Genomic DNA, 13,748 nt, shown 5'->3' on the forward strand with positions numbered 1-13,748 from the left:
TGCAGACTGTGGCCACGGACCAAAGAATCTGAGCTACGGTATCCAACATTTTACAGGATACAAAATAGTACAAGCAATAAATGCTGGCCAGCTTCTAACAGCTTGAGCCAAGTTTCCTAAGCCTACGAGAGTAGGCTTCTTAGTGCTGCTAATTTTACTATGAGCAAACAAAAGGGAAAAGGGGAAATAATGCTGAACAGCTGACAGAGTGTTGACGAGTGCGACGTGCACACTTCCAATCTAAGGAGAGGATGGCTTTCTGTTTTCTAAAATGAAAAAGCATAATGGACAAAAGGTTATAAGCAGAGATTCCACACTGGCCTCTCGGGATGGCAGTGATTTACATATTAAGGTAGCTACCAGGGACATGTTAAAAACTCTTCAGGGAAATTTTCAATATGATGGATAGAATTTTAATATTAATAGAGGATTCATCATGAGAATGTAAGTCATAGACCTAAATCTCCCTTCATTAATTGAATCGTTCTTTTCCAGACTATTATCCAGCTAGTACATGTTTTAAATAGGGTCCTATAGCAGGTGTGAAGCCTTCCTTTATCTGTAATTTCTGGAGTTCTGCTCATAGGAACAGTGGCTGAGTCATTCATCTTTCACTATGTAATCCAGGCCATCTGCATTTCCCTTCTTAACTTTTATTAATATTTAGTAATTCTTAAAATATACTCATATTGAACTTTAACAAATAAAAAAGTGTAACTCAACACATAATATTCCACATACATGAAGTGGGTATAAAGGGAAGAATGAAATTGTTAATCTATTTGCTGATCATTATACAAAGAATGAAAGTAATTTCTGTTTAGTATAGTTATCTAGCCTATAACTACCAATTACATTCAGGTTCATTGTTCAGTCATTTTCCTCTAGGTTTTCCAATCTTCCTATAACACTGAAAGCCAGAAAGAAGGGTGGCATATACTCTAGAATCCTATAAGACAACCACAACCATTTTGGAATGAGAATGATATCAGTGCTGATATTAACAATAATACATGTTAATAAAAAAGTAGCAAGCTATTCTTATTTCTTACACACATGACAATAGTGGAGTGCTTTACATTCATAATTTTTTTTGCATTACAGTTCTTAATATACCTTTATACCACAATTTATCAAACCTCTGTTTGTATATATGGTATGTTGAAACCAAATTCTACTTTTTTTTGAGAGAGAGAGACTCCAGAATTTATTAGTGGAGTACATGACCACTTTTTTTTTTTTTATCTTAGTCTAAAACATGCATGAGAGTAATTCTATGAATACATACCAAAATACAGACATAAGGTGTATACTTGGAAAAGTAGACCATCAACTTGTATCAAGAAAAGGGAGCTTTCCCACTATTGTGTATAATTATAATACACCAATAAAACAAAGAAAAGGAAAAGAGCCTTAAACCCAGGAATTACTGCATAATGCGTTTCTCTTCTCTAGATTTCTACTCCCATTAGCTCCTCTTCACTGCAGGTATATGTCTGTGGAATATCCAATGTAACCTTGGGTGTATCATTTCATGTATTTGATGGACATAAATTTTGTGAGATGTAAAGGTGCTGAGAAGTCCTGCTGTAAAGGAAACCGTTTAATTTAGAATTCACATTTCTTAAACTTTCTCTTCACCATAAAGTCCTTTCCACTCTACCAAGTAAGGTCTATAAGTAATTGGGAAATGCTGTTCTAAGGAAGGTATTCCTAAACTTGCCTCTTCCTTTTTTAGTTTTGGGGTTTGATTTTCATTAGAAACTGTGTAGTGAACCCCTGTCACCTTTGAAGTCGTGGCTCAGATGTTACTTTCTCTTTGAAACTTGTTCCACTTGCCCTAGAATGAATACTCCTCTTATCTCTTACCCCCATAGGTTTTTTTTTTTCCTTTTGGCAAATCTTTGATAATGTTCAGATCATGAGCTGGATTATTTTTCTTTTCCACTTCTCATGTTCAATCTCCTTTCTTTAAAAGGGTGTGCTTTTTTTTTATTGCCAGTGCCCTACAAAGTGCCCATCTTGTTGAAAAATCAACAAATACCTGTGGAATGAATGAGTAAGTCAATAAGTAGAGTCTGGGGGCTTTGGCAGAAAAATTATCTTTCTGGTGTATTTATGTGTGATAAATGAATGAACCCTTTTGAGTTAAGTACTTTTTAATGTTATACGGACTAATTTCCATACAGTTGATTGAATTGAGATCAACTCTGATGTGAAATGTTTAATCAGTTATTCTGTGAAAAAATACAAGATTGTTATTCAGACTGTTTTCCCCTTGTATAGACATGAATGGTACATATAAAACATTCCAGTACCCATTCATAACATAAACATTTTTCTTATCTATACTATCAGTCCATAATTCAGAATTTACCTTGTTTCTTAACTGCTATAGAAGAACCTGAAATTTATGGACCTTTTTATGTTTCATTAAAACATAGCATTACAAACTTCCGAATTAAAAGGTCTGATTCTGTTATGCTTTTAGCCTTTTTAATTTTTAAAGCTTTTTCCTGGTAGATTCCAGGTTTTAGTTTAATATTTATCAAGCTTTGAGCATATTTTATTTCCTCCTTCCCTCTCTTTTCCTTCATTTAAAAAATATTTTTAAAGATGTACTGTATAAAGATAGCTGTCTCCCTCCTGGTCTGTAATACCAATGTTAACACTGGTGTATCACTTTGTGTTTGGTAGCCATAACCTTGGGATAATGTAAGCATTCCTAAGCAAGACGGAGGCTTGGCTAGAAAGCTACATTTATAACATCTTTTTTGCATTTTCCTGTTCTGTTGAAGATGGTTCACAAACCCACAGCCTGGTATAGAACATTAAGAGAAATTAGTATGCTCAAGAAATTTAATTATGTTTCTGTTTTGAAGACTAGGCTGGCAAGTCAGGCAGGGCAAAGCCAACTCTTTTTTTTTGAGGTAGGACCCCTGATTGGAAGAGGAAGATTGACAAAAAGGGTTAAGCCAGAAAGATTTATTCACTTGGGGACAGGAACACCTGCTCCCTCCATCTAATTCTTTTTAGTACCGCTCATGGTTACCCCTGGCACTGTGGGAAGGTCTAAAACAATCAAATGAACAAAAACAAACCCCCTAAATGGAAAGTAGTTGGGGAGGGGAGGGAGGAGTGGAAGAAAGGGACAGACGAAGAGAGTGAGACCAGATGATATAATGGGAAAAGCACTTGATTTAAAAATCAGGGAGTTTACATTTCTAGTTTCCACCCTCTGTATAACCTTGGGCAACTTATCTAGCTTATAATTTCTTCATGCAAATATTGGTGGGCTATCTGCTTCCCAAAGTTTGTACTGGTATTATGAGATAAAGAAGAGACCCGAAGGAAAGAAAAATATATGCGACTGCGATTGGTAAAGGTAGGTCACCCAACTCAGGTGCTCTTGAGCAATTCCCCCTTCCTCAAATCTGAGGGAAAATTGACTTGACTTGGAAGTTTCTGTTCATTAGCTGGGGTAGAGATGAAAATCTGGTTAATAGAGAAAAGAATTGTTACAGATAACTCCTACCAGAAAGCCAGAAGACCATGACAGTCGATAGAGGCCTTGTTAACCAGCTCAATCTTGCACCTGCAGGTTCATTCCAGGAAACCAGGCCTGGAAATGCACTTGGAGCCTCAAACTTTCATCTGTAGATGGGGTAATTTTGACAGGGCACAAACTCCTTGGCTAAGTGCCTAAGAGTTCCTGGGAGCCAAACCTCTGGAACAGGGTTTAGACTTAACAATATTCGAAAGCCAAAACAAAGAGAATGAGTTTCACATTCTCAAACAACTGCTCTGACGTCTGAATTCCAAAGGTGTTCCAGCAACAGAGCTCACAGACTTGGAGTCTTGACCATCAGAGTTTTCCCTGTAGCCCATTTCAGGGTAAGCTTGGGGACAGTCAGCTGTGGAATGTTAGACAAGTAGAAGAGTTTCCAGAGCAGCAGATTGTTAGAACTATTTTCTGGGGAATCATCTGTGAAGCCATTCTTATTTTTACACATGGTATATCTGAGAAAGGGATTATTTAGTGATTGCAACATTTTTTGTTTTATGTGCCTCTGAAGGCAAGATACGTTTTGTCCTCCATCAAGTCTTAAAAAAAATATTTATCCTGGCATCTTCCCATTTTTCTTTCCACATGGAAACTGATATTTTTAAGACTGCTTGTGAAATCATTCCTAGGTATGCACATTATATGGAGATCTTAGAAAACCTTTGAAGGAAAATGAATATAAAATAATTCTTTTATGGACCAGACATTACAAACCATTCTTTTTTTTTAACTAAGAAAATCCCAATGAAAGAAGAAAAGTTATGTTCTTTTTCTAGTCAGACAGAAGATTGAAAACAGTATGAAGGGTAAGGAAAAAATGAGAATTTGAAAAAAATGTTCTCATGATAGCTTGGCATTCATGATGCTATCTTATGATTAAATAAAGCATGAACAATAATTTTGGGTTAGGTATGTTTTTCAATTATGCATTTGATTTGGGTAATAAAAGGCGCAGGCTTTTCAATAATGTTTGGAATTTAAATATACTGTTTCTTTTTCCCACTCTTCAGGAGAGCACTTATAACGCAGAAGTTACCTCTAACCCATTCTTGTCCATTAAAAATTAAATGCTTTTACAGTAAATTATTAAAAGTGCTAGGTTGGCTACAAATCATCAAAGGTACCATAAACCATTATGCAAGCAAGCAAGTGAGAAGTCTGATTAAATCTAAGGGATCTGAAGGCACATACATCCCCAGATATCCATCGCGAATTTGAAACTACAAAAGCAACCATAAAATGCTACATTAAATTACTTTAAAAACTCTTACAGGATTTTCAAAATTCAACAGTGACTTGCCTTTTCAATTAAGTATGAACTAAGAATCTCCTACCATCAAGGTATAGACACACTACCATTTAGAAATTATTTCCACTTTCTTTAAAGCTGCAGCAAAATTAACCCTATTTTCCAACTGATATTGTGTACTTAATGGATCTGAGGCACTCTGACATTGTGTTGAAAATCTAGTTATTAACTAAATCCTGTTTTCCTCCCAATGTCTATGCTATTATTTAATTACAATGAAAAAGATATGATGTGTTCTGGATGTCAAAATAATTTTGAAAACATTAGAAGTATTTAAATATGCTTAAAGAAAAAAGATCATTGTTTTGGCTTTAATTACTCATTGTATACTGCTGTGGTTTGAATATGATTTGATCGTTTTCCCCAAGAGTTTGTGTATTGGACAGTTGGTCCCCAATTTGGTGATTTGGGAAGGTGGTGGAAACTTTAATAGGTGGAGCTTAGTGCTAGGTGATTAGGTCACTGGATTTTCTACCCTTGGGAGGAACTAATGGAGTTCTTGTGGGATCCTGGCTAGTTCCCATAAAAGGGTTATAAAAAGACCAAGACCTGCCCTGTATACCAAATATAGAATACCTAACAGGGCACCTGGCCTATAGGAGACAATATGAGAAGAAGATTTTATTCTTGTTAGCTTCATTTTTCACTTGAAAAGTCAGACTTCACAAAGACTAATTCATCCAATACTATCTGCATAATGTTAGTCCAGGACTGAATGACTCTGAAGCTACTAACCCCCAGCATTACTGGCCTTCTTAGAATTCAGCCTTATAGGCAACCAGCTAGTTACACATATTACACATAAAATGGTCTATTGAGCCAATTCTGATAATTGAAAAGATAATAAAAATATAAATATGGAGGTAACATTGAGACATGTTGTGACAATGGTAGAGAAGAGCAATAGCTATCAGAGCCAGCATTCACAGAGAATCTGCCTCAGCCTCCCACCTATTTTTCACATCTGCCAAATGGGATGAGGATAGGTAATTCTGCAGCTTAGCTGGGAGGGATTGGTTTGGGTGACTAATGCATGCGAGTGAAAAAGTGAAAAACTTTTGAAGGCCAACCAAGCATCAGATGATTTTATCTGTCAGTGGTTCTCAAACTTTGGTCCCCATCACATTTGGGATTGGGCAGGGTTGGGGTGGCAACTTCAGAATCTCTGCTTCAATAGAATTTGCACTGCTTACCAGCTGGCAGGGATACCAGGATTTCTGGTCCAGTGATTCCACTTTGAGAACCACTCATTTAAGTTTGTATAACTTAATTGTAATCAAATCTCTGTAATGTGGGTGTTATTAGCCCCATTTTTGTAGGTGGGGAAAATGGAGTTTAGGAAACTTATCAGAGTAATAGTTTAAATCCTCATGAAAGAGAAGATGAGAAATTGCCTTCCAAGAATCTTCAGAATTTTGGAATACCTCTAGTGGGTGACAGAAACACAAAACTACAGATATTAATCTCTACTCCCCTGTGACCCTCGAGAAAGAAGGACGTCATCAGAATGAGACAGAGACTGTGCTTGGTATATATCCAGTGCTGCATGTTCCCAAAGAAGACAATGAAAACTGAAGCCCTTCTTTCAGAGATCCTTAAGAATTTTAATTGGGAGAGACTGAGGCATGGAATGCTTTAGTGATTTGTTTGATTTCACATAGTATGAGTAGCAGCACTGGGATATAAGCTAACTTGAAACTCAATTGAGTTTTAATTATAAGAAGGCAACTTTAAAGCTTCTATCTGCCACCTTGATTGCCATCTGCCATGCTCACCGTCTAAAAAGCATCTGAATGCTAAGGCAACATAATGAGGTGGAATTGTACTAAATCAGGAATCAAAGTTCATTTATTTATACTATTTTTATTGGGTATCTTTCACATGCTAGGCACTAGTCTGGGTGTTAGGGATAAAGTGGTAAACAAGATAGACAGGATTCTTTTTTTTTTTTCATTCTAAAGACAATGAAAACAGTTAATGGATGAGTTAAAAGCCCACAAAAACCATAAACAAAATGTAGGAAATTTAAGAGATTGATAAATACTGTTAAGAAAATCAAAACCCAGATAATGTGGAAAATAACCATAGACTCAGAAATTTACAAACACTGGTTTAATCATTTACTAAAGATGCAGAAAGAAAGAAAAGAGGGTAATTGCCTACTAGCTAGAGGTTTATCTGTCACATCCTGGTTCTTAACATTTTGCTTTTCTGAGTTCTCTTATCTATGACTATAACCCAGGTTTCCCCTCCAAAGTTCAGAATTGCTTTAGGATCCTCAAAGAAGGAATGCTCTTGTATTCACAAGGAATCAAACTACAAAAAGATGATAATATGTGCTTGGAAAGATATGCAGAGGTACATTTCGAAAACTGGCTTAGTATTTGTAATCATATAAACAAAGGATTCAGATATGCATTTAAAAGTCAATGGCAACAATCATAAAAATATTGATTCAAGCAAGAGTTATTAATGGCTGGTCAAGTTTAGCACATGTTTAGTTTTTCCCCAGCTCTGAGTGATATTACAGTAATAACTTGAAGTCAGCCATGGTGAGATTTTTTAAACCAGGAATTTGGAAAATGCTACCATGTAGACCTTTGAAAATTATTTTCCCCCCTCCCAGAGGGCTGGTTATTATTAGGAGAAACTCCTTCATAGATCTCTTATGCTTTTATGTGTGGTGCTGGGTATGTCAAGAATGTGTCCTGACCTCTATTTGCCCAGGATATTTCTCAGCGCTTTATTTTCAGTGAGCACTTTGAGATCATGACTCCCTCTGGGTCAAAGAGCAGTCTTGTTTACTGCTCACTATAAAAGTGGTGGATTCTTGAAGTTGTGTTTTTCTTCTACCAAGCAACATGCTGCATGTTATGGGTTAGATATTAGGTGTTCACCAAAAGACATTGAGAGAGACAATGCAAGGACATTCAGTGGTGAAATGATGGGGTTATGAGAGCCTAAACCCAATCAGTGAATTAATCCCCTAATGGGAATTAACTGAGTGGTAACTGAAGGTGGGTAGGGTATGGCTGGAGGAGGTGGATATTGGGGCTTGTGCCTTTGGGGTATGTATTTTATATCTGGTGAGTGGAGATCTCTCTGCTTCCTGTTCATCATGTGAGCTGCTCCCCTCTGCCACACTCTTCTGCCATGATGTTCTGCCTTATCTTGAGTCCTGAGGAATGGAGCCTGCTGTCTAGGGAATGAGACCTCTGAAACTGTGAGCCCTCAAACTTTTCCTCCTCTAAAATTTTTCTTGTCAGGTCTTTGAGTCACAGTAGCAAAAAAGCTGACTAAAATACTGCATATGCTATATACTTGTTATGCTGTGAGTGATCAACTCTGTCTTCAGCAACCATCCATTAAACAGTAATGGACTAACCCAATAGTTTATAAAGGTAGGATAAACTCAAATTGCAGCTGTGACAGTTTGGGTAGCAAGGATGTCATGATGATGGAGACATGACTTTCTGGAAGAAGAAGGGAAAGAGTTCCATAAATCAGATTCCAAGAGGTGAGAAAACTCCCTGGAATCTGGTAGCTAATATTCTTGCCCAAGTAGTGGCTGGGGGTGGGGGAGGGTTATGAGTATAGAAGGTAGTGGGAGGGGAGAGGGTTTCTCACTTTCCTATCTGTTAATTGACTTAAATTAATGCCCAGAAGTTAAGCTGCAAAAAGTCAAACTAAACAAAGCAGCAATATGGTGCTTGATTGTGTCTTTTTCTTTGCTTGGTGGGCAGAGGAGGGAATGTTATCAGGACGGTGGGCAAGCAAGCTCCATAGCTCCCACTGTAAGACACGTGTCTACGTCTGCTGAGCCAGGAGTGCACAAAGTCAAGCAATTTGTATTAGCGATGAAGACTTCGCTACTTTATATAGAGTTTTCATCAACCAAAAACATTGGTGTAGATAAACTGAAAACAAGGAAAAGTAAGCAAAGAGCCTGGCCTACCAGTGCAGAGGCTCTGCATTCACGCACCTGGCCCTTGCACAGCTGGACTAGGTCTTTGAGAGAATGGAGTGCTATGCACAGCGGTCTCCAAGGGCCCTCAGAAGAGCATGGTGGAACTATAGCTATGGTGTATACAGAGGCAGGGAAAAAAGTATCCCTAGTCCCTGGTCTCTACTGGACATCAGGAGCATATAAGGGAGGAAGTAGTACTGGTGCTCAGTCACTGGCTTTGGGGTGAGAGTTTGAAAAAGGCTCAGGGCTGTTTCCTTTGGCCCCCCTACCAGCCCACTGTAGTGTGGTCTCTCTTGCTAGCATTTAACCTCTGTCCTCTCAGCCAGTAGAGCACAGACTGTTGCCACAAACCCTGATATACACTCAGGTTAGATTACTTGGTGCTTGAATTCAAGGGATTTGGACACTGCTGGTAATGGGGGTGGGAAGCTAATGTGGCTTACCGAGTGAGACTTCTGGCCCAATCCAATGTGCTGTTTTGGATTGCACTGCTGAGTGTGTTATGGGTTATAGTGTTTTACAGACTTGTGCTGTGAATGCCCATACATGTCAGAGCGATTTTTCTTGTCCAGTAGGTCAAACAGAAAAAAAAAAATACTCAGAGTGAAGAATGGAAATCTTAGCATATGTTTAGGTGATAATGACCACCCAGAGTCTAGGAGAAGACAAGTTTCATTATGATGGCTCTACTTTTCTGATGTAGCCAAGTTCCTTAAAGGCAGCTATTAGCATGTTACTAAGCTCCTATTGAGACTGAGTCTTGGCAATGGGAGCCTCCAACTCTCAGGTTGGTTACTCTTTATTTTGGGACAGATTAACTTGGATTGACAAAATAAGGTGGGAAGGTTTAAACAGCCTCTCTTGTCAAATGGAAAAGAGCAACTGTAGTGGCATCTCAGATGCCACTAAGTTCTACACGAAAAAGTGACAGTGATCTCTTCAGGGGAGAAAATATCCTTCACTCCACTACCTGAAACAGCTGCTGACTTAGGGGACCTTGGGTTCATCTCTAACACGGCCTAGTTTGGGGATGGACGGCTAAGGCGACAGCTGATGGTGTCCACCAGGTGGCAGCAACCATCCAACTGCAATGAAAAATTTGGATGACTACGGACAGGCAGCATAAAGGGTGAAGGCCAAAACCCTTGTCTATGACAATATTCTCAAGACTTCTGACTTTTGGCCTGTTACTAATGGCCTAGCTCCTTGATTTTCCATTTAGACGTCTAAGACTGGCAGATTAAAGGCACCCCTCTCTGGGGCCATAAACCATGCAAATAAATTGTATCTACCAATCAGACCGTCTGGATCATTTGTGACTGTGCCAGCCATAATGGCCTGTTCTCTAATCAGACCAACTAGCACTGAGCTTTTCATGGAGCCTGCAGTGGCTCAGATTGCTGTCACTGCCACTTGGTTTTGGTACCTCGTCAAAGGGGTAACATATCCAGCATCACAGACTGGGCACAGTAACGAACTGTGTGTTTCTAATGCAGACTGCATACCGTATACTGCACAGGAGTCACAATTCTGCCAAGATTTGGTCTGTTTGTTCTGTGGTGAAGTAGGTCACATTGCATGGGACATTACCTCTGTCTGTTCCTAGCAAATTGACTGTGTCACAGCTTTGAGTCCCTTTTGAGACTCCCATTGTTGCTTCATGGCTTTGACATTTCTTTTGGGTTATGGTATTACAATTCCATCCAATTAGCCAACTTCAGTCCCACCACTGTGGCCCTTAAAATGAAATTGTGTCATGTGTTAGACGTTCTGCATCATTTGCAAAGACCATCCAACAATGGGCTCATAGTCAAAGAATTTAAAGGACATTCAATGTTCCTTACCCTCTGCAGTATTGCTGAGTGCTGGAATGGGAGTCTCAAAAATCAGGTCAGAAGGATTTCTGAAGCTCTGTCTCTTACCTTTTCCTGGTCTACACATTTTAATAAGGCAGTCTGATCACTCAACAAGGTTGTCAAGAGTTTTTATTCTTCTTGCCATTCCTGGAAGGTGATCTGGACATAAGGAGGACCAAGTTATATAGACTTTTGTTTGTTTGTTTAGGATTCTACTGTGACAATTCATGAACATAATATATCTTTCTTTTCCTTAACAGAAAATCCAGATCAGCCCGATTGGTCCTGAATGATTCTGCAGTTTCTGATGCCATCAGTGTTGACCAACACACAGCCCAGCACAACATTATTTCAATCTGAACGGTGCAAAACCATATGCCTCTCCTGATGCCTGAGTAGCACTAGGATGTACAGTGAATGGAGACTGAGGCTGTAATACTCAGTGACATGGATTTATTTTTAAAGTAAATTCATAATTGTGATCCAAATCAAGTTTAACAAGTCTCAAACCGGAGTAACTAGGACCCTTTCAGGTTATATGTTTGTATGTGGAGTAGAATGGACATCCAATGTCTTACCAATTAGGATGGGAGCTGCTTTTTGACCCACCGATTGTCCTCTATAATAATTGATATTGACACTAAGGACCAATGAATTATTTTAACTCTTAAATTTTTTAGTTGTAGTTGGACACAATACCTTTATTTTATTTATTATTATGTGGTGCTAAGGATCAAACCCAGCACCTCAACGTGCTAGGCAAGCACTCTAGTGCTGAGCCACAACCCCAGCCCTTTTAACCACTTTTGGGTGGGTCATTATGGATGACGTACTGTTGGGGCAGGCCTCAAAATGGCTGTAGTTAGCCTGCCAGAAGTATTGGTGAGGGAGCCTATGTTATGTATTTAATGTGTTGTCAGGGCTGGGAACTGGCTGTGTTATGGTTAGTCAAGATCAGAAACTTAGACTCAAGGTCATAAACATTGACTTATGAGCATGGACCCCTCTATGTAACCTGTTGGTAGTGTGCTTTCTTTGTTTGGCCTGCATATAAAAAGGAACTAAAGGAAATAGGCTAAGGGGAGGACTAAAATGAACTGGCTGGGGGCTGGCTAGTTGCTGTGGCCACCACTGAATAAAGCATGTCTACTATCTATTTTGTATCTTCTGCCACCTGCCAAACCCCAAATCTGTTTCCCAAGTCAGAGCCCCCACACGACACAGACTGACTTTAGAACACATGCTGGGTGGTAGAAGGAATAATAGCCACCTCAAAATGTCTACATCCTAGTCCCCAGAACCTGTGAATATGTTACTTTACAGAATAAAAATTGCTTTGAAGATGTGATTAAATTAAGGATATTGATGTGGGAGGTGTTCCTGGATTAGCTGGTTATGCCCAATGTAATTGTAGGGTCCTTATAAAAGGAAGGCAGGAAAGTCAGAAATGAGAGCACAGGTGTAAGGATAGAAGCCGAATTCAGAGAGGAGAGAAAATAATCTGAGGATGAGGAAGAGATCATAAGCCAAGGAATACAGGAGGCCTCTGGAGCTGGAAGACGACATGACAGCTTCCCAAAGCAGGACACTCCTGAAGACCCTTTTGACCCATTTTAGATGTAGGCCCTTATATGATAAAAGTTTGTGTTGCTTTAAGATGCCAAGTTTGCAACAATTTATTACAGCAGTAATAGGAAACTAATAGATTATAGTACTATCACAGTACTACGCAAAAATGGGGTTGTGATGTAACAATTACACCAAAATGTGAATGTGGCTTTGGAATGGGTAGTAAGTAGAGGCTAGAAGAATTTTGAGGAACATGATAGATTAGGCCTAGAGAACCTTGGGAAGACTAAATAAATTTTATACTGAAGATTTTGCCTATGATGGCTCAGAAGAAATTGAGAAGCATGGTAAATAAAAACTGTATTATTTTAGAAAATACCTAAATGTCATAAACAGACTTTTGGTTAAAAAAAAAATATGGATGCTAAAAACACCTCTGAGAAGAGCAGAGAGGAAATGAGGAACATGTAACTGGCAACTGGAAGAAGGCGATTCTTGCTTGCTTAGTGATGAAAGCAAAAAGGTGAAAATGCTAGATTTTTTTTTCTTTCCACTGCTTCTAAGAATATATGAAAGGAAATAGATGGAAGGAAAAAGTATTAAGAAAAATAAATCAGGACCCAGTGATTTGGGAAATTCTCAGCCAATTTTCACTGCAAAAGACACTAAAATTAGGAGATCAATTGTCAAGAAAGAGTGCCCTGGAGACAATGCCAAGGGTGTGGCTGGATAATTTTTTTGTCAGTACTTTAAAATATCTAGCCTTTTGATCATTCTAATTATTATTATTTAATTAGAGTTCTTTGATGAGATTAGAAATGACTTATGGACACTTTAAGCCATCTAAGCAGAAGCCAGGAATAGAGAAGGGGTTATCTTGGAAACATCTGAGAATGACCTTTTTGTCATTAATCTCTATGACACACATAAGAGAATCACAAGGGTTTTGGGAATTGTGTGTGATCACAAGCACTTCCAGACTGGACTGAAAAGGACAGAAGTAGAATGAGATAAAGAAAAGTTTTAGGATTCCCATAATTCTACAGGCAGGAGGTGGGCTAATAAAAATATGTACCTGCAAATATGTGATACCATTCAAGGAAAAAAAAATACAATGATACCAAGGGCAGAGCTTCAGACCCAGGGGATAATTCCCAAATCTTGAAGCTAATGGAATTTGTCCTGAAGGATTTCAAAATTGCTTAGAAGCAGTAATTCTTTTCTTTCTTTCATTTTCTATTTACAAAACACTTTTATTACACAGGGAAAAAAAAAGCACAACAGGAAATCTTGTAATCAAAGTTAATATTACCAGTAATGGCACAAATGGAATTGTTTGCTATCAAATATAATGTGATAAGAACACATTACTTCTGTGAGATTTCAGCAAAAATAAATAAATTGAATCTTGAGGAAACAAGACAAACCTGAAGAGAAGGAGACAGATGATCTTGGATTGAATTCTTGAGTAATGCAAATTTT

At 38.4% G+C, this 13,748-nt stretch overlaps 1 long non-coding RNA gene across 1 annotated transcript in view; it reads left to right on the top strand.

Annotated features, from left to right (window-relative positions):
* Nucleotides 1–12,045, top strand: part of LOC125611499 — a 78,962-nt gene extending 66,917 nt beyond the window's left edge. Inside the window, exon 3 of the long non-coding RNA XR_007341656.1 lies at nucleotides 10,958–12,045. This is a non-coding gene — a long non-coding RNA (uncharacterized LOC125611499). The remainder of the gene's footprint in view (nucleotides 1–10,957) is intronic.
* The last annotated feature ends 1,703 nt before the right edge of the window (nucleotides 12,046–13,748 follow it).

Source organism: Marmota marmota, unplaced genomic scaffold (assembly GCF_001458135.2).
Source record: "Marmota marmota marmota unplaced genomic scaffold, marMar, whole genome shotgun sequence".
Taxonomy (NCBI): domain Eukaryota; kingdom Metazoa; phylum Chordata; class Mammalia; order Rodentia; family Sciuridae; genus Marmota; species Marmota marmota.